The following is a 20518-nucleotide window of genomic DNA, read 5'->3' as shown; positions in this document are numbered from 1 at the left end:
AGACATTCTTAACTCCATTTCCTTCACAATCATGAAGACTGTCTGGTACTGACTAGTGGACCCTACCCAAATTACAAGGTAGATACATTTATAATTATCAGTATTCACTCAACGAATAAGGCAGATAAGGGTCAGTGATTCACACCAAAGCACAAAGGGAAATTAAGAACAATCCTGTTCCAAAAGGAAGGAGCAGGTCTGGAAGAGCTACAGGTTTTCTTCAGCCAGGGGGACAGCGCTGGATCCTGTGTGTCTGGAAACAAGGATCCAAAGGAGGGAGGAGGAAGAGACAAAAGAAAATCTGTGCACAGACCCTGGGCATGGCATGGGGACTGGTATGAGAAATGGGAGACGGGGACTGACCCAGAGAATAAGAAAAAGAACTGGGGGTGGGATGAGGGCAGGAACTGTTCCCTAGGAGGGTACAGGTCAAGCAGATAGGTTTCATTTTAAACTACATGAAAAGCACCTTCCCAGGACACTCTTACCCCAAGCTAACTGGTTACTTTATTGAAAGTTTACTGTAACAGTACATAATCTGTATCTGTTTATCTCCCCCTCACAGAATACCAGCTCCAAATATATCTGAAATGTTTCAAGAGAAACAAAGCACATCTTTGTCACATCTGTAAATTAAGTTCATCGCAGAAGAGGTGAAAATTCTAACAGGATCTGCCAATGGAAGATACATAGTAACCTTCCCACACATATCACATGATGAATCAGTTACAACTTTTCCTGTTTTCCTTCCTTACTCCTATATCCTTTCTCTAATTCCCACCCCACCCCCTCTTTGATTTCTCTCTCATTCTGTAATCACAAAGCAGTCCTAGTTTTTCGTAGGTTTATTGTGTCTCTTATTTGAGACATCTTTTATTTATCCTAATTCTCGATAAAGGAAAGTGATAGAAGAATCAGAAATAAAATCTGTGCAAAATATCCAATGGGGAGACACAATACAGAAGAGTCTGCACCCAACAATTTGATAGGACTGTTCCAGAATCTGGACAAAAGTTACGTGAGTCTGTTGGTTTTCTGAAACTGGCTGCATTTTATGAAAGACATCTGAGGAAGGGACTGAGTGAGGAGGTGCAAGTAACTGCTGACAGTCCTTTGTTCTCCAATACTAAAATCAAAACTGCCAGGAGGAACAGGAAAGCCTTAAACTTACCGCAACTAACATGCCCCTCTGCTGGTGTCTAAAATCAAGGGTCTAAAATCAAGGGTGTCACTGCAGCAGCCATGCTCTGCTCGCCTCTCCGTGGCCCCCCAAGGCCACCATCTTGGCTTCCCCATCACCAGAACGCCTGCCCTACTTCCAGCTTCCCAAGCTTTTCCACTGAGAGGCACACTACCATACAGAACACGTCCAAGGATGATTCCCTGGGGGACTGTGATCACTGGCAGAGAGGGGGGGATGGTTGACTACACGAGGCAAAAGAAGAGTGAAGGGGGGATTCACATGGAACCCCCAGTGGCAAAATACTGCAGGCCACAGGAAGCCTAGGGTAAAGCGGCTTCTGACTGGGGAGGCTGGGAGAATTCCGACTGAGGAGGTATCAAAAAATCCAAAGAACAGGGCTTCCCTGGTGGCGCAGTGGTTGAGAGTCTGCCTGCCGATGCAGGGGACACGGGTTCGTGTCCCGGTCTGGGAAGATCCCACATGCCGCGGAGAGGCTGGGCCCGTGAGCCATGGCTGCTGAGCCTGCGCATCCGGAGCCTGTGCCCCGCAACGGGAGAGGCCACAACAGTGAGAGGCCCGCGTACCGCAAAACAAAACAAAAAACAAAACATCCAAAGAACAAAAACCTAACCAAAAAAAAAACCCACAAAAAAAACAATCACCATCACATCTCACAGAGTCTCTTGGGAGCACCTCCAACCTGGGATCTCTGCTCTGTTCTAACCCCCTTCCAATCCATTCTTCCCACAGCAGAGTGATTTTTTTTAAATCACTGTAAATCTGATAATTTCATGCCTTTGCTTAAGCTCTTTCCAGAATCACCGATTTCTCCCCCTTTACTAGATCAATTCATTACTATACATACTAATATGCTATAATATCTTAATAAAATTCTCCCTAAAAATACAGATTGATTTATTTAACAGGTACTTACACTGCTTACCATGTACTACAGATATGTAATTAGTCTATGCCCCAACTTTCATTATTTACATGAATGATCCTATCTGATAACACCCTTAATTAAGGCTTTTTATAAACAAGGAAAACTCAGGGTAAACACAGGTGTATAACAGGGTATTATGTATAACAGTGTGATAAAGGATACTTTACTTCAAAGCAAATATTTGCTTTCAAGATTCTTCTTCTGACAGTAAAACTTCACTGGTTAGCACATTAGAAGAAATTTCCCAAAGGACAAAATTTACAACCAATTACAAATTCAAATTATCATACACTTTAAGTATAAGCTGTAGTATGTTAGCTTTAAATCCTGACCTTACATTAGCTGTTGTCCGTAAAGATAATAGGCAGAATTTTACCTTAAAGTTTTAACATTTCAAAAATTAGGACTTAACCCAATCAAATATGGGCGGAAGATCTAAATAGGCATCTCTCCAAAGAAGACATACAGATGGCCAAAAAGCACATGAAAAGATGTTCAACATCACTAATTATTAGAGAAATGCAAATCAAAGCTACAATGAGGTATCACATTACACCGGTCAGAATGGCCATCATCAAAAAATCTACAAACGACAAATGCTGGTGAGGGTGTGCAGAAAAGGGAACCCTCCTACACCGTTGGCAGGAATGTAAATTGGTACAACCATTATGGAGAACAGTATGGAGGTTCCTTAAAAAACTAAATGCAGAACTATCATATGATCCAGCAATCCCACTCCTGGGCATATATCCGGAGAAAACCGTAATTCGAAAAGATACACGCACCTCAATGTTCACTGCAACACTATTTACAATAGCCAAGACATGGAAGCAACCTAAATGTCCATCAAGAGGGGGTGGATAAAGAAGATGTGGTACATTTATACAATGGAATATTACTCAGCCATAAAAAAGAATGAAATAATGCCATTTGTAGCAACATGGATGGACCCAGAGATTGTTATACTGAGTGAAGTAAGTCAGACACAGACAAATATATGACATTGCTTACATGTGGAATCTAAAAATCGTACAAATGAACTTATATATAAAACAGAAATAGAGTCACAGATGTAGAAACCAAGACTATGGCTACCAGTGGGGAAAAAGGGGGGGATAAACTGAGAGACTGAGATTGATATATACACAGTATTATATATAAAATAGATAACTATTAAGTACCTACAGGGAACTCTACTCATTAATCTGTAATGACCTATATGGGAAAATAATCTATAAGAGTGGATATATGTATATGTATAACTGATTCACTTTGCTGTACACCTGAAACTAACACAACATTGTACATTAACTATACTCCAATAAAAATTATTTTTAAAAACCCACAAAAATTAGGACTTATATACATATGTTTTTTCCCTACCAACTCTTTCCTGTCAACAGAAACTGCAGATTCATCCCAGGAATGGTAAAATAAATTTAGATGATACTTGTAAGAAAATAAATTAGGCTAATGGGTGCCCTAGAATGGGAAAACCCCAGTTGAGGTTTGGGAGGCAAGAGAGAAGAAAAGAGAGAATTAAATTGCAGAAGTGTCTACACAAGTTCCTGAAACAAGTTTTAATCTATTAGAAAAAAATCACAAGTAAAATAAAAGCATTCACTCAACTGGAATATGTGCAAGCATGTTTATAATGAAATGAAGCAAAATGTATTAAACCAAATGCTGATAGAAGACTTAATAAAACTGAAAGCTTCAACAAGAGACAAATTCAAGCATCTTATATCTATCACCTTTCTCTGAAGAGTTAAAAGCTTCTGGCATATATCTTCTCCATATATCCAGAAAATAAATGACGAAAGAAGTACAAACATTTTATTAAACAATGAAGGAAAAGAAGGTAAACTATTCTCCACAGATCAGAAAAAGGAAGAGAATGTTCAGTCTTACCAGCTCAGAAAACAAAGGGAGACAGTATTATTCGTGCCTAGAGATGCAAAAACAAAATAAAGCTTAGGAATAATTCCTCACAAGAAAATCCAAAGCTGCAGATGGCTCCATGAAGTCTGTCTTGTCCTAATGGTTTTCTGAGTGAGTTTATGTATTTTTTTTAATTAATTAATTTATTTATTTTTTGGCTGCGTTGGGTCTTTGTTGCTGCGCCCGGGCTTTCTCTAGTTGCGGCGAGCTGGAGCTACTCTTTGTTACGGTGCGCAGGCTTCTCATTGCAGTGGCTTCTCTTGTTGCGGAGCACGGGCTCTAGGCGTGCAGGCTTCAGCAGTTGTGGTTTGCGGGCTGTAGAGCACAGGCTCAGTAGCTCTGGCCCACGGGCTTAGTTGCTCCGCGGCATGTGGGATCTTCCCGGACCAGGGCTTGAACCCATGTCCCCTGCACTGGCAGGCGGATTCTTAACCACTGTGCCACCAGGGAAGCCCTGTGTATTTTTTTTAAACTTGTGCCTGTCCACCTTCGTGGATGTTTGTTGCTCTCCCTATACTTACTCCCTTCTAAAATCCAGACCTCAGTAACTTCATTGGAATCTTTTTAGGACTGAATTTCACCTGCCTTCTTCCTGAAGTGTCCATATTGTAGAAATGATGGTTGAGACTCAATATTTAATGACTTAAAGACCCATTAAGGAGAACTTTAAGTTCACTTTTATTTAAAAAACCGATAAGTGGGTGCATATCTTATTTTTCCTCAAAAAAGTAACTGGAATTTGTATGTGCATGCTTTCTGTCCTCCAGGAGCTTATATGTAGCGAAAAAGAAAAGATAAATGCCCAAAGAATTACAATTCGAGGTAGAGTGTGATAAATTCTTAAAAAGACATGAAAAGTCACTAGAATTCAGAGGGAGGAAATACCACATCCAACTGAACCTGTCTAGGTATTTGGGGTAGTGGTAACATGTAAGGGAGGTTTTGAAGCTTGGACACTCAAAAACAGAAAGAGCAGCAAAAGTTCTCCGTACAAACAGGTTAACAGTCAGTCATTAGTCCAATTTGTCTGAATTCCTGCCTACTTGGGGGAAAAGACGGACTCATTAATAAAAAGAGAGAGAGAAACGGTCATGAAGCAACCTTGGGATTTTACTGGGTATTACCATTAAAGCCTTATTTTACTTTCACATTTGCAAGCATAAGTTGGAAATCACTTTTCTTATATACAGGAGATAGAGACTGGAAAAGTGGATTTGAGATCATGTTGCAGAGAACTCTGAATGCCAGATTTCTCGCTCTGGATTTCATTCTGCAGATGAGAATGTGAAGGCAAATGAAAAGGGAGCCGGTAGAGCTGTAGGTGTAGAGGAGGAAATGAAATGGAGGAGCGCTTGAAGAAATGGGAACTTGGTAACTACTGGAATGGCAGGTTTGCAAAAAACTGGAGAAGTCAGTAGCTATTTGCACATGGAGTGCCAGGTAGAAGGAGGACTTAACGTTGCCTCAAGGTTTTATTCCTGGGTAACAGGAGAAATAACCAGAAATGGGGAGAGGGTGGAGCAGGGCAAAATGAATTGTGAATTGGCTTAAGTACTTACTAGCCCTAGTTGGAAATGTCTGCATGTGACACGCTCTGGTGCCAGGCATTGTTTCCAGGCCCTTAGGGTACAGCAGTGAACACAACAGGCAAGCACCCTGCCCCCGTGGAACTTACCATCTAGTGACAGACAAGAGATAATAGACAAATACATAAATAGACAAATACATGTTATAGGAAGAATAGGGTTGTATGGCATTTTAAATAGGAGGGTCTGACTGAGATAGTAACATCTGAACAAACACCTACAGGTGAAGGAGTGGCCTCTACAAGGGGCCAGGGAAGAGTCAGCAACTAACAGACCAATATCTCCAAATTTCACTCCATGATGCTTTTGAAGTTAGCAGCAACTGCAACATATCTCTTACAGGACAGGACCCAGTCCTATTTCCTTGCGCTAGCATTCCATGCCTATCTTACCCAATCAAGAAAACTTCACCTATAACACAAAGATAACAAACTGCCTAGAAGGTCTATTTGTTTATACTGGCTGTTTACATTCCCTACATGAGAGAAAAGGACTGCATAAAACAACAAAACCAAAGCACTGTTAGAACATGTTTGTACAAAGCTTAAGAAGACAATCCTCTTGTTCTCAAAGCAATCATTGATGTAGCAACTTTCAGACTTGTGATTTAAATCAAAGGTGCTGAAGAATGATTATGAATCATGCAGTTAAGCTACCAAGCAGGATGTTGCTGAGAGAAAAATTATTCACAGCACCATAAAACTGTCAAAAATAAAAATAGTACTATTATCAACACAAGAAGTAATATCATCCTTCGCTTTTATAATTTGTTGCTCAGCAGAGTTGAATTCTGGTCTAAGCCCTGCCATTTATTGGTTTTGGGTCTTCGGGCCTCATTCTTATGTATAAAGGGCAGCCCATCTGATTTTTCAGATTCCTTTCAATTCTGAGTTTCCATGTGGCAGGTTACGATTCTTATGATGTTTATTTAGTTTATGTATTTGGGTACTCTGGTTTACCTCATTTTGCAATAATATTACAAATAAGCACCCACCCAAAATAGTACAGCTTGTAAGTTCTGTATAAAGTGATATGAACTTCTTTTTAAGCACCAGAGCTTGGTGCTTAAAATGAGGCTACACTCACTGCAAAAGTGCTGCCCTTCTTCATGCCTCTTTCAGAACAACCTTCAAGACTGAGGTTTCTGTATCATTTGAGAGTAGCTTTGATTTGGAGCAAGGTAGATGGATCACGTCTATAGTACAACAGAAAAGTAATGAGACCTTTTCCAGTGCGACTCAGTCTTTGAAAACTGTTCCAAAGGAATCCGCAAGCAACAGCTCTGCAGAAGGTTTTTCTTTCTGCAGCTTTGAAGATTAATGCCCATCTGACTGCATAATAAAGAAAACAGCCAAAGTTATTATGGACTATGAGGCAGACACTAAGTAGTAACTCATTTAATCCTCATAAAAATCCTATAAGGCTGCATCTCTTCTTATTCTCATTTTTCATATGCAGAAGCAAAGTCATAGAGAAGTTAAGCAAATTGCCCAAGTTTTCACAATTAATAAGTAGATTCAAAGCCTGCTCGCTTAATCTCCACAATCCACTGCCTGTGTTAAACCCTGGTGTCCTTGTTTAAATAACAGTCCCATTACCAGTCGCACTCTTCCTGCAATCTGAATAATAACACGAAGTCAAAATAAAGCCGCATCGTAAGTTCACTACCGAGTTTCTCCTCCAGTCCTGAACCACAAACCAGATATGTATTTTAAAGAATACAAAGTCTCTGGAGTACCTGAGGTCTCTCGAGATTTGTGTGGTGCGTGGAGCGGGGGTGCGTCCCGGAACTAATGAGGTGAACAAGTGCTGCAAAACTAGAGCCCGACCCGGTCTCCCTCACTCGGTGTACTCACGCCACGCGGCCGCCGGCCAGCGCCCTGCGCTCCTACTCCGCGCGGAAGTGGCACCGGGGCCCGTCCGGCCAAACCACACCTGCCTCAAGCGCGCGCCTGCGGGGTCCCTCCACCTGGCCCACGCGGCGCAGGGCCCCCTGCCCATACTTACCTTAGGGGACCCACGCCCGGCGTTTGGCGAGCGGGAAGCGTCGCCACAGCTGCGCCACACTCCACCGAGTTCCACGCCGCGCCTCCCGCCCCCAGCGGCGCCCGCCGCGCTCCCTGCCCGGGCCAGACCTTCGGGCCCCGCCCCCCGCGGCAGGGCCCGCCCCCACCAATCAACGGCGCCGTCTGGGCCGATGGCCCCGCCCAAAGCGTGGGGGCAGGGCTTTTGCTCACTCAGCTCCGCCCCCGGCTCGCTCCGGGGTCGGTGCTTCCGAGAGGAGCTGTAGGCAGGGTGCCGCCGGGAACGGCCTGTGGGTGTGTGACCCCCGAGGGAGGAAGGGCTGGATGCAAGCAGAGGGAAGGGATAAAAGGAGAGAGACAGCCGTTGGGGTAAGAGGAAGAAAGGCTTGGGAAGGGGAAGAGAAGCCACTCTCCCCGGGTTCCAGCTAAGGTGTAGGACTGGGTGAGACATCTTAAAATAACAGCGTTCACAGCAGGGCAGGGCAGGAGTCACACACGGATTCTGGGTTCCATGCGTGAGAAGTCACAGGGACTGGGGTTTAGAGGGGCAAAGAAAGGAAGGAATTCCTTTACTGACCTCCACCACACAGCCTCTTTGTTTTAAAAATTGTGGAAAGGACTCCCAGTAAGAATCCTCACTCCAGACTTAAATAAACGTTAATCATTCCCTCTCCCTTCAAACAGCTCCCCTCAGACAACTTTTCAAGAGAGCAGACCTGAGTTTGGCATTAATGCCCACAGTGTACGACTACAAGGTTTGCGACGGCGTGTATGGATAGAGAAAAAAATCAGACTATTGGAAAGGAATTATCTTAACTATTAATTTATTTGATTTGGGAAGGTGAAAAACGATTTGAGGAATCAAGTCAATAACTAATTGAATTATGGTGGGGAAAACACGAGACTCACTTTGCCAGCAAGCAGGATTGATAACACAGTAACCTTTGCTAGAAGTATTTCAGAAAATAATGCCAAGAGGCCAGCCTAGCTGTGTGGCCTGAAGGAAAGTCACAATAAGGAAGTCCTCAATTTCCTTATCTGTAAAATGAAGAGATTAGGCCAGGTGCCCTCATGATCTCTAAATGCCCTTCACACTCCACGTCATACTGCCAGGTTCAACAATTAAAGGAGGAGGACCACAGGGAAAGCGCTGTCCAGTCGGGAGCCACACAGGAAATTGGGAGTTTTTAGAAAAAGCCTCAGGGGTCTCTGGTATCATTTCATTCAAGCTCTCCTCTCTGACTTTTCTATTTGTAATAATAATAACACTCTACTCCTAGCTCAAAACTTCAGGCTCTTCTTCCCACTCAATCCTCACATTTAGTCACTAGGTCTTTGGTTTTCTCCATTACAGGGTCTCTTCAATGACCCTTCTCATTTTCACTGTCATCTCTGTGCAAAGTACAAATTCAAAGAACTCAGAATCTTGCATCTGACCCCTACCTACTTTTTCTACCTAATCTCCAACCACTCTCTGTGTACACATTTGTCTGACAGACTGTCTCCTCACTGTACAGTATCCACAACATACAGCCAACACTCCTGCCGCTGTCGCTGCAAACTTACAGCCACTGCTTCTCCACTCAGAATACCTCTCCTCAGTCCTAGCTACCTGTCGGGACTATGATAGCTCAGCTCAGGACCTCTCTATGCAATAAAACTGCTATAATGCTTAGAATCTGTACTGCTCCACTTGGCACTTAGCAAGAACTACCTTGTTTTACTTTCTCTCTTATTTATCATATTTATCTTCAAAACTAAACCATAAGCTACTCACTGGATGTGCCCAGGTTCCAGCCAATCCAGGAAGAAAAAGCTATTTTCAATATCTCAAAAACCCTAAAAGAAATTATATATTCATCAGCAATTAGGCTATTCAGGTTACCCACAACAGCAAGATTCTCTGGTTTTGTCTGAAATTTTACTGAAGTAACATCAATTACTTCAAGCAAACCAAAGCTTTGATGGATAGTTATATGTGACTGATTCAAAAAACAGGAAAATAAGTTATCATTAAATAAGACTTGTTTTGAAGACTAAATCTTTGAGATTCATGGAGGTACATAAAAATAAAAAGTAACCTACCCATTCTTTGTCACCCCATTGCCCAAACAGGTGATAAACCCACAGTAAGTGCTTAAAAATATATTCATCAGACTATGGTTATTTTCCGTTTTCCTTAAGTCCCCTCTCTCCCTTGCTGTAATTAAAATACTGGTCTTTTCTTTTTCATGCAAATAAAATTGTTGGAGTTTCCCCTTCTAATTCCAAATAAACTTTCAAGAATAAGATAAACAAGAATCACTCAGTACTTCTTGGAGTTGGACTAGAAAGGTTTTTAGTGTTCCAGAAATAAACCCTCGATTCACAGTAAATTGCCTGTGTTAGGGGGCCCTACATACTATTAAGATCTTTAGAAAGTAAATTTTCCTTAACTGCAACCTTGCCCAAATTACACAAGTAGAAGCAGAACCAAGTTTGCAGAATGACTACCAAGTAAGAGTGAAAACTGATTTGCAATCTATCAATGGCTCCTTGTGTTTTGAAAATGTCACTGGCATGTTTAAAGGAAGCCCCAGAGCTCTGAGGTCTGGCCCAAACAATCTATAAATCACTAGTCACAGCAAACCTTTCTAATATTCTGGAGATTTAAGAAGTATTAAACAGGCAGACTAAACAACAGTCACACTTCATTTTACAGAGTGGTTGTACCAGAGGCTTTTGGTTAAAGACTCTTGGAACTTTTCCTCTCCTCAAAGAGTGAGGTGACTATTAAGAGTAGAGCCTTGGGGAAACTTCTGAATCCAGCCAAGATGGAGTAACAAGAACCATATTTGCCCTCCCACCTAAACCAACAACAACAAAGAAGAGCCAGACAAAATAAATAAAACAACAGTTTTTAAGATATTAGATGTCAGGCAGTAAAGGAGAGTGATCCCTCAGGGATAGGAAATAAAGAAGGTTTACTCCAGCTTATTACCTTCAGAGACATTACAGGCCATGACATAGGAAAGGGGAATCGCAGGAGAGCCCAGCAGATTCCCTGAGCTGAGGAGATGGAGCTGTGAGTTCAGGGAGAACAAGATGGTTGGAGTTCACGGGACAAAGTATGGGAGACATAACAACCGAGAATCCCAGAGATCTGCAAAGGGTCCTCCTCCTCAAGAATTCAACAGAGTTGATCAGTGCATGCATGGAGGAAACTACCCAAGGCTGAGGAAAGAACAAACCATTGAAAGCACTAGAAGGAACAGTACTGGGCACTCACAGAGGGACAGGAAGAGTGGCTGTTCACACCAGGCTGACTAGAAAACCTCCCAATTCAATGAGGAGAGTACTCAGAAAGGTCTTGCCTTAGTACTGGAGAGTAACTAGCCCTAGACTAAATGCTGCTTGGATGCCACCAAAAAAATAAAAGATCTGAAAGGATCAAACTATTTTAAAGCAATTTAACTGCATCTGAAGTTAAAATTCAAACATCTTTACAGGAATACAAAAATATTCAGCACCCAACAAGATAAAATTCACAATATCTGCCATTCAATCAAATATTACAAGGCACAGGGCTTCCCTGGTGGCGCAGTGGTTGAGAGTCTGCCTGCCGATGCAGGGGACACGGGTTCGTGCCCCGGTCCGGGAAGATCCCACATGCCGCGGAGCGGCTGGGCCCGTGAGCCATGGCCGCTGAGCCTGCATGTCTGGAGCCTGTGCTCCGCAATGGGAGAGGCCACAACAGTGAGAGGCCCGCGTACCACACACACACACAAAATATATATATATATATTACAAGGCACAGCAAGAGGCGAGAAAATATGACCCATGATGAGGAGAAAAACCAATCACTGAAACTAACCAACAACTGACACAGATGTTAAAACTAGCAGACAAGGACATTAAAACAGTTATTATAATGATAATATACTTAAAAAATTAAGTAGAGACAAGGAAGGTAAAAAATTTCTAAATCCAACTTCTACAGATGAAAACAATCTCTGAGGTGAATAATACATTGGTTGGGATTAACAGAAGAGTAGACATTGAAAAGGAAAGGACTGGTGAGCTTGAAGACACACAACAGAAACTTTCCAAAATGAACTATACAGAAAAAAAGTAAAGAGAATCAATGAGCCATGGGACAAGTTCAAGCAGCCAAATATAATTGTAATTAGAGTCCCTGAAGGAGGGTTGGGGAAGGAGATCAGAAAAGACGTGTGAAGAAATATGACTGGCATTTTTCAAAATTTGATGAAAATTATAAACCCACAGATTTGACAAGCTCAATTAACCCAGACACTAGGAACATGAAGAAAACTATACCAAGACATTTCATAATGAAATTATTAAAAACTTGTCAGCGATAAAGCAAAAATCTTAACAGCAGCCAGAGGAAAAAAGGCAGACTATGTATGGAGGAACAAAGGTAAAAATGACAGCAGATGTCTTGTAAGGAATAGTTCAAGGAGAAGATAGTGGAGCAACATCTTTGAAATACTGAACAAAAAAACTGTAAGCCTAGAATTCTATACCTAGCAAAAACATCTTTCAAAACTGAAGGAAATACAAAGATTTTTTTCAGACATATAAAAAAAAAAAGAAGTCAAAGAATTCATAACCAGCAGACCCACACTACAAGAAATGTTAAAGCAAGTCCATCAGACGGAAGGAAAATGATTCCAGGTTTCTAGAAATATAGATGTGCGCTAGGAATGAAGAACACTGGGAATACAGGTTTCCCCTGCTATCCAAAAGTAGAGTCTTCCTATGAAAGCTTTCATAACCCAAAATGGTGTAAAACGAAGTCAAAACAATATTTAGAAAGAACAACACTAAACAACTTAAACTGCCTGATATTATAAAGACATAATAAAGCTATAGTAATCAAGACAATGTGATCATTAGAACACACAAACAGATAATTACAACAGAATAGACAGTGAAATAGAGCTTTGTGACCTTAGAAAGAGAAACTGCCCGAAGTATCACAACCACTCAAAAATAAGAAGACTTAAATCCAGGTCTTCCACTTTAATTCCTGAGCTCTTTTCACTGTAACTGCCTTTCTCATCCAAGCTCATGCCTTCAATTTTCATCTCCATACAGTTGGCCACAATACGTTTACCTGAAGCATGACCTCTTTCCCAACTCTAGTTCCAAATTTCCAACTACCTGCTAAATATCTCCCCGCCAAAATAAATAATTCATGGTTTTCCCTTCAGGCATATTCTATTAATATTACCTCCTAATTAGTACCTAATTCTATTAATAGTACCTCCTTTTACCCAGTCACACAAGTTGAAAACCTTGATTCTTCTTGGACTTCTCCCTAGATCTTCCCTCCCTTTCCCATTTAGGTTCTCAGAGCCTTTGATAATTTTGTTTTCTTTGTTTTTCTTTTTTTCCTTGTTTTGGCCACACCATGTGGCTTGTGGGATCTTAGTTCCCCAACCAGGGATCAAACCCAGGACCACAGCTGTGAAAGCACCGAGTCTTAACCACCGGACTGCCAAGGAATTCCCGATAATTTTGTTTTCTTAGGCTAGAATAGGCTAACTCCTCATCATTCAGGTCTTAATTAAACAGCTGTCTCTTAGACAGCCTTCTCCTATCTAAAGTAGGCCTTCCTCTGTTATCTCTATCATAGCAGCTTGTTCATTTTCTTCATACAGCATTGATCACAGTTTGCTCTTTATTTCACTGTTTACTGTTCCCCTGTACCTGCCCCATTAGAGTGCAAGGTCTATGAAAGCAAAATAATATATCCATTTGTTCACTATAGCATCCTTAGTGTCTAGAGGATATAATAATAGGGTGCAAATCATTAAGTGAATGAAGAGATTTGTTTCAAGTCTGACTCCACAATGTTTCTGGCATTTGTCCCTCTTCACTCCCACAATTTAGGTCCAAGCCAACATGTTGTGCTAATTTTCTAATGGTCTCCTAGTGTCCTCTCTTGTTCTTTTCCTATTCATGTCGTAAAATGCTGTCTAAGGAGAATTCTAGTCATGTCATTTTCTCTGTTCAAAAATCTATAATAATTTTAATATAATCTCTATTAAAACTCCAAAATCCTTGTTTTGCAGGAATAGAAAAACTGATCCTCAAATTTACATAGATTTTCAAAGGTCCTTATATAGCCAAAACAATATTGAATAAGAACAAGGTCTCACACTTCCTGATTTCAAAATGTATCACAAAGCTATAATAATCAAAACAGTGTGGTTCTAGCATAAGGATAGATCTATAGACCACTGGGATAGAATTGAGTTAATAAATAGACCTATACATCTATAGCCCACTAATTTTCAACAAGGGTACCAAGATCACTCAATGGGAGGATAGTCTCTTCAAATGGTGCTTGGCCAACTGGGTATTCACACGCAAAAGAATGAAACAGGACTCCTACTTCACAACATATACAAAAATTAACTGAAGATGGATCAATGAACTAAAAGAGTTAAAACTATAAAACTCCTGAAAACACAGGGATGAATTTTCACAGCCTTGGATTTGGCAATGGATTCTTAGATATGACACCAAAAGCAGGAGCAATAAAAGAAAAAATATATAAATTGGACTTCACCAAAATTAAAAATTTTTGTGAATCAAAGGTCATTATTAGGAAATTAAAATGACAACATATAGAGTGAGAGCATATAACTGCAAATCATATATCTGATAAGAGTCTAATATCCAGAGTAAAGAACTTGTACAACTCAACAACAAAAAGATAAATAACACAATTAAAAAGTGGGCAAAGGACCTGAATAGACATTTCTCCCAAGAAGATATATAAATGGCCAAAAAGGACATAAAAAGATGTTCAACCTCATTAGTCATTAGGGAAATGCAAATCAAAACCACAAAGAGATACCACTTCACATGCACTAGGATAGCAATAATCAAAAACGTAGAAACTAAGTATTGGTGAGGATGTGGAGAAATTAGAACCCTCATACATTGTTGGTAGGAAAGTAAAATGGTGCAGCTGCTGTGGAAAACAATTTGGCAGTTGTTCAAAAAGTTAAACATAGAATTACCATATGACCCAGCAATTTCACACCTAGATATATACCCCAAAGAACTGAAAACAGGTACCCAAATAAATATTTATACATGTATGTGAAGAGCAGCATTATTCACAACAGCCAAAAGATGGAAACAACCAAATGCCCATCAACATAGACAAATTGTGATACAAATACTCAATGGAATACTATTCAGTCATAGAAAGGAATGAAGTGCTGATGCATGCTACAATGTGGATGAACCTCGAAAACACTGTGCTAAGTCAAAGAAGTTAGACATGAGAGTTTACATCCTGAATGAATCCACTTACCTAGGTAGATTCAAAGAAACAGAAAGCAGATTGGTAGTTTTAGGGGCTGAGGGGATGAGAGCATGGGCAATAAGTGTTCAATGGATATGGGGTTTAATTTGGGGGTGACTATAATGTTTGGTTTTTTTAAATTTTTATTGGAGTATAGTTGATTGACAACGTTGTGTTAATTTCAGCTGTACAGCAAAGTGAATCAGTTATACATATGCATAGATCCACTTTTTTTTTTAAGATTCTTTTCCCGTATGGGCCATTACAGAGTATTGAGTAGAGTTCCCTGTGCTATACAGCAGGGTCTTATTAGTTATCTAGTTTATGTATAGTAGTGTATATATGTCAATCCCAATCTCCCAATTTATCCTTCCCTCCCCTTATCCCCTGGTAACCATAAGTTTGTTTCCTACCTCCGTGACTCTACTTCTGTTTTGTAAATAAGTTTATTTGTACCCTTTTTTGTAGATTCCACATGTAAGTGATATCATATATTTTTCTTTCTCTGTTTGACTTCACTCAGTATGACAATCTCTAGGTCCATCCGTGTTGCTGCAAATGGCATTTTTCGTTATTTTTTATGGCTGAATAATATTCCATTGTATATATGTACCACATCTTCTTTATCCATTCCTCTCTTGATGGACAGTTACTTTGCTTCAATGTCCTAGCTATTGTAAATAGTGCTGCAATGAACATCGGAGTGCATGTATCTTTTCAAATTATGGTTTTCTCTGGGCATATGCCCAGGAGTGGGATTGCTGGGTCATATGGTAGTTCTATTTTTAGTTCTTTAAGGACTGAGGATGACAATTATGTTTCAAACTAGACAGAAGTAGCGGTTGCACAACACTGTATCCATAAATAGACTAAATATCACTGAATTGTGCACTTTAAAATGGTTAACTTTATGTTATATGAATTTCACCTTAATTTTTAAAAAAACACCTTAACAGTGATGACTGAATAAGATCTTATCAGCCTAGCCTCCTAGATCCTCTATATTCTGACCATCATATGACCTTACTTCCCCTTCATGTACCCAGTGCTCCAAGCAAAACGAGCCCTTTCCTTTACATGCAACACAGACTTCATTTCTCTGCATATGTAAGTCCAACTGATCTTTCAAGGCATTATTCAACTATAAGCTCCTTTAAGATTTTCTCATTCTTTTTGTGGGGATACTCTCTTTCCTGTAAGTTTTTATGAGCATTTTATCTGCACCTCTTGTTTTCTAACTCAGAGTATTTATTTATATCTATATATCCTCTATTAGCCAGTAATTGCCAGCAAGATCCATATGTGATTCATCCTCTTATTCCCAGGCTCCTTAGGATACTCTTACACAGAGCAGACACCTAAAAAGTTATTGAAGGAAAAAGATGAATAGAAAATGAATTTCTGCATATGAATTCTCTTGGCTTTCATTATAGGACTAGAGGTGTGTTTTATATTTTGTATCTATGAATATATTTGACTCTAGAATGTCTAAAACACTTTGAAAATCACATGGGGTAATATTACAATTTCCTGATGAAATGGTTATAAAAATATTTCTGAACACTAATATAACTAGAATTACTTGTATCCTTGACAATAATTGCTAATGTTAACAGTACAAGCCATAATAATAATAGCTAACAGTCCTATAGCACATATGTGCCACACTCTCCAAGCACTTTATATATACTGATCTTCACAATAAGCCTATCAGCTATATAAAATTATCACCCCATATTACAGGTGAAGAAACACCTACAAAGTCAAAAAACATGTCCAAATGTCACTTAGCTAGTAATTGGTAGGCTTGGGATTAGAACCCAGGTACTTTGGTTCCAAAGTCTATGCTCTTAACCACTATGGTGTATCACCTCTCTACAATAAGTTTTACTGTGAATACTAAAATGTCTTTGAAAGGTCAATGAGCATCCAAGAAAACATTTCCTAATACTACAGAGCAGATTAATGTGAAACTTTCTCTGTTTTCCCAGACTTTGTGTTTGAAATTTTGAGATGACTAATAACTTTTAGAAATAAACTTGATTTCACTATACTGAAAGTATATTGACTAAGAAACAAAGTTGATGCAGGAACACAATGTAACACACAACTAAAGATATAATAATGAATGAACTATAATAAAGGAACACAATGAAAGTATAAGTACAACAATGGGACTGTAGACCTGAAATATAAAGGAGCCTGAAAATTTCATAAAGGAAGTCTTCTGATAATATAATTTTTAAAATGTGAATTTCTGTATCTCAAATTCCAATATAATTCTTATGTAAAACAGTGCTTATATATCTTTTTGCTTAAATGCATGTTGGTTTACATACATATTAATGTTATAGTGAATGGACCTAACTCTATAAAAGAGAATTAATAACCTATGATGTAATTATATTCAAGTCTCATATAGCAGTGGACCAAAGAAAATAAAATTTGATATACAACAATTAGAGGTTGTTCATCTTAGAGAGGAAATAAAATCTTTGAATTTGACATCCAATTTAATCATTTTCTCAAGCCTCAAAAGTCTTTTCTATTAATCTTGTATGCAGAAAATCATCTTATTAATGAGGTACTGAGTAATTTTTTTTGACACTGGAATTTGGAATAGGCCTTTGGATTTAAATTTGTCTGAAATGATTTATATGATATGGTCAGTAACTTTTAATCCATGATTAATTACCCATATTTCATTTAAAATGCTGCCTAATTCAGATTCCATTAATTGACACGGAGATTACAAGGACATTTTTATGCATTCCTTTGTATGCTAAGGGGGGAAATTATTTTCCACCTTATTTTCATGATTCAATAGACTATGTCATAAACAGGTAGTTTTTTTGTTTTTTTCCAGTATGGATCCCAGAGTTCAGCACTAACAGCTTCATTCATATGAATTTATCTTCTAAGATTTTATCGTAAGTTCACCTTTTACCTAAGTAAAGCACTTGCAAGCTCTCTTCCTTTGTAATTTTTCTCTATTCATACCAAATTTACATCACAATAACATATCTTTTAATAATAGAGTAAGAGAAACATTAAAAAGGTGATGCAACATCCCAAGTCATTTACAGGCAATGAGGAAAAAAGGGAAGAAGAGAAAAGACGACTATTCTTGATTCTAATTCCTTGGTCTGATATCATGATTTATAAATTACTAATTATTGATTTAGCTAATATCTGCATTAACTGAAGACTAACATTTTATTTGACAAAGAGTATAATAAAAATTCAATTTAATTTAGTAAGTACTGATTACCTAAGATGCACACTGCTCTCCATTGGGCCCTATGTATAGTACATTAAGTGTATAAAATTTAAAAATCTTTTAATCCCACCATCTATTGTTGATAGAACAAGAAACAAATGTTATTAAATATATAAGTTAGGGGGCTTCCCTGGTGGCGCAGTGGTTGAGAGTCCGTCTGCCGATGCAGGGGACACTGGTTCGTGCCCCGGTCCAGGAAGATCCCACATGCCGCGGAGCGGCTGGGCTCGTGAGCCATGGCCGCTGAGCCTACGCGTCCGGAGCCTGTGCTCCGCAACGGGAGAGGCCACAACGGTGAGAGGCCCACGTACCGCAAAAAAAAGAAAAAAATATATATATATATAAGTTATAGAGTGACCAATGGAGTACTTAAAAACGGTGATCTTACTACAGTGATGGAAGGAGGGCATGCTGAGTGAGCTCAAGTCTCATGTATTATATGTAATTGTACTTCAAAGATAATGTTCAGGGCCTCCCTGGTGGCGCAAGTGGTTGAGAGTCCGCCTGCCGATGCAGGGGATACGGGTTCGTGCCCCGGTCTGGGAGGATCCCATATGCCGCGGAGCGGCTGGGCCCGTGAGCCATGGCCGCTGAGCCTGCGCGTCCGGAGCCTGCGCGTCCGGAGCCTGTGCTCCGCAACGGGGGAGGCCACAACAGTGAGAGGCCCGCATACCGCAAAAAAAAAAAAAAAAAAGATAATGTTCAAAGTTGACAAAAATCAAGAAAGGTATACGTTCATTATTTAGAGATATGCAGGGAAATGTAAAAGCAGAGAAGATTAAAAATGGCTCCTTCTCAAAATTAACCAAACAGAACTAACTAAGCTGATTAGAGGAATTACTTCAAGTGACTTCAAAACCAAGCACATTTCTAGTAGGAAAAACCCTGAGGATAAAAGAAACAAACAAACAAAAACTTTAAACTCTATTCAAGTAATCATATTGGTGGGATAAATAAAATGAGTAATTATCTTCGTGTCTTTAAGAACCAAGAATTTTGTTGTGGGAGAAAAGAGGTATAGATGGTTTTTTAAAAAAACCCAAAAAAACCTATAGTACTGAATTTCAGTTGGAAGTAACATTATATTTCGTATTTTACCTGTAATATAATATATACATATATATGTATCAGTATTACCCAGCTCTGGCACAGAAAGGCCTAAAATCAATGACCGTTCCAGTAAGTGAGCACCGCCTGCACCTGGAGAGTGGTCTCTAAATACTTCCCACTAAAATGAGTTAGGGCTCCTTGTAGAATTGGTTGATGCGGAGCTGGGGCAGGAAATGTACAAAATGAGCCTGGAATGTCTTAACTTCCTTAATCACTGGTATGATATCAATGATTACTAGAGTCACGTCAAAGGCTTCAGAGGCCAACCCAAAGAGTTAACCAAAGATGGGAAAATAGAGTCCAAAAAAGAATAATGACTATGATGAACTGAAACACACTGAATGTTAAATCCAGGAGTTTACAGAGATACTAAAAAATACAAAACAAACCTCATAGATAACATTTGAATGATGCTAAGGAACTAACTCATTTTTTTTTAAAATGATAAATAAATAAATAAAGGGTAAATAAAGGGTAAAAAAATCAAGCCTTTATCATGCCTTTCCAATATAAACTGTACCCCAAGTTAACCAAAGAGTTGATGAGGGGAAGTTTTTCTTTACAGAATTTCAGCTAATGAATAAAGAAGAACAGAATTTAAATACCACCATTTTGTAACCCCTAATGAATTAATGCATCGAGGCAATGATCATCAATAGCTGCTCACCTCATAAAAGAAGAACCAGCCAGACATTTTATGCCTCCTGATGGAAAAACATACCAGCACTCATGAAGTATTCTTGCCAAAAATTTTGAACCCAAATCTCACAAATTATTAGCTCTAACTTCCAATGTATAGGCAATTCAGGGATCAGAGGTACATGATAAACCATATTTCAGGGATGCAATCAATAAAATTTAGTGGAAAATTCTATAGGACAAAGGACCTTGTTTCTTCATTACACAAATTGTGAAAGAAAAAAGAAAGGCAAAAAACATAGATTAGAAGACTTAACATTGTAAAACAACTATACCCCAATAAAAAAATTTTTAATTTAAAAAAGAGACTTAAAAAGACACATCAACTACCAATTCTAATGTATGCATATTATTTAGATCGTGATTGGACTAAACAAACTGAAAAAATTATGAGGCAATTGGGGAAATTTAAACATCTGATT

At 39.2% G+C, this 20518-nt stretch overlaps 1 protein-coding gene across 26 annotated transcripts in view; it reads right to left on the bottom strand.

The window, feature by feature from the left end:
• Positions 1 to 20518, bottom strand: part of SGK3 (serum/glucocorticoid regulated kinase family member 3) — a 122263-nt gene that overhangs the window by 64037 nt on the left and 37708 nt on the right. For 4 of the 26 annotated variants that reach the window (XM_060116561.1, XM_060116540.1, XM_060116550.1 and 1 more), the window contains exon 1: positions 7664 to 7773. The exons of 20 other annotated variants lie outside the window; for them this stretch is intronic. The gene's annotated coding sequence lies outside the window, so the exon portion shown is untranslated. Of the gene's footprint in view, positions 1 to 6879; positions 6988 to 7663; positions 7774 to 20518 lie in introns of those variants that run through there. 2 more of the 26 variants (XM_060116543.1, XM_060116549.1) reach the window with 1 other exon arrangement.

Source organism: Mesoplodon densirostris, chromosome 13 (genome assembly GCF_025265405.1).
Source record: "Mesoplodon densirostris isolate mMesDen1 chromosome 13, mMesDen1 primary haplotype, whole genome shotgun sequence".
In the NCBI taxonomy this organism is placed as follows: Eukaryota; Metazoa; Chordata; class Mammalia; order Artiodactyla; family Ziphiidae; genus Mesoplodon; species Mesoplodon densirostris.
This window is presented reverse-complemented; position numbering and strand designations above follow the sequence as displayed.